Source organism: Canis lupus, chromosome 18 (genome assembly GCF_011100685.1).
Source record: "Canis lupus familiaris isolate Mischka breed German Shepherd chromosome 18, alternate assembly UU_Cfam_GSD_1.0, whole genome shotgun sequence".
NCBI lineage: Eukaryota > Metazoa > Chordata > Mammalia > Carnivora > Canidae > Canis > Canis lupus.
Window position 1 is genome coordinate 5,945,113 of NC_049239.1, and position 893 is coordinate 5,946,005.

The window sequence follows — 893 nt, forward strand, 5'->3', positions numbered from 1 at the left end:
AACATTTTTAAGCTATTTTATCCATGTTTGTGAGAAACAGAGGGTGCAATTTCATAAATATTTGGTATCCCCGTTAATCTTCAAGAAGTCAGAAAAAAAAGTGCACTGCCCTGAAGATTGAGCACTAATTTTCATCCACTAATTAATATCACATTTTTAATGCTGAAATAGACTGTAAGCACTCTTCTAGTAAATTCCAGGTGTGTTGTGTTATCTCTAAGTCAAAGTCATTTGATTACAATGAGACAACCACTAGGAACTCATTTTCTGTTGTTTTCCTTGGACTGGTTGAGTCATGGTAAGAAGACAGCAGGATATACAGTACACCTGAACTGTCTTACTCATGCCAATAACTGATATCACGTCCAATCTTACCTCTAGATACCACCCAAATGAAATTATAGGAAGTCTGAAACATCAATAAAGATTATTGTTTTCAATTAGCAATAATTGCGCCTTGGATAAACCTCATTGGCTACAATACTGCCACTGCGCAAAGCTAAAGATTATTGTTATGCTAAGCTTTTAGTTTCCTAAAATACAACAGGATTTAGAGAAATGTGTCACCAACTTCTTCCCTTTTCTAGCTATAGGTACATACTTCCATGTAGAAATGAAAAGTAAGCATGACTTTAGCGTCTGAATGTGTCAAGTTATGGCCAGGAAACTGTCTACGTAACATCTGCTTTGGGGCACCTGGGTGGCTCACTCAGATAAGCATCTACCGTGGGGACAAGTCATGATCCTGGCCTGGGATCAAGCCCTGCTCCCCACTCAGTGGGGATCCTGCTTCTCCCACTCCCTCTGCTTGTGTTCTTTCTCTCCTTCTCTCTCTCTCTCTGCTATATAAATAAATAAGATTTTTTAAAAATTTAAACAAATATAATATCTGC

The 893-nt window shown here is 38.0% G+C and overlaps 1 pseudogene; it reads right to left on the reverse strand.

Annotated features, from left to right (window-relative positions):
* Positions 1 to 350: 350 nt before the first annotated feature.
* Positions 351 to 501, reverse strand: LOC119864324 (annotated as a pseudogene).
* Between the last annotated feature and the right edge of the window lie 392 nt (positions 502 to 893).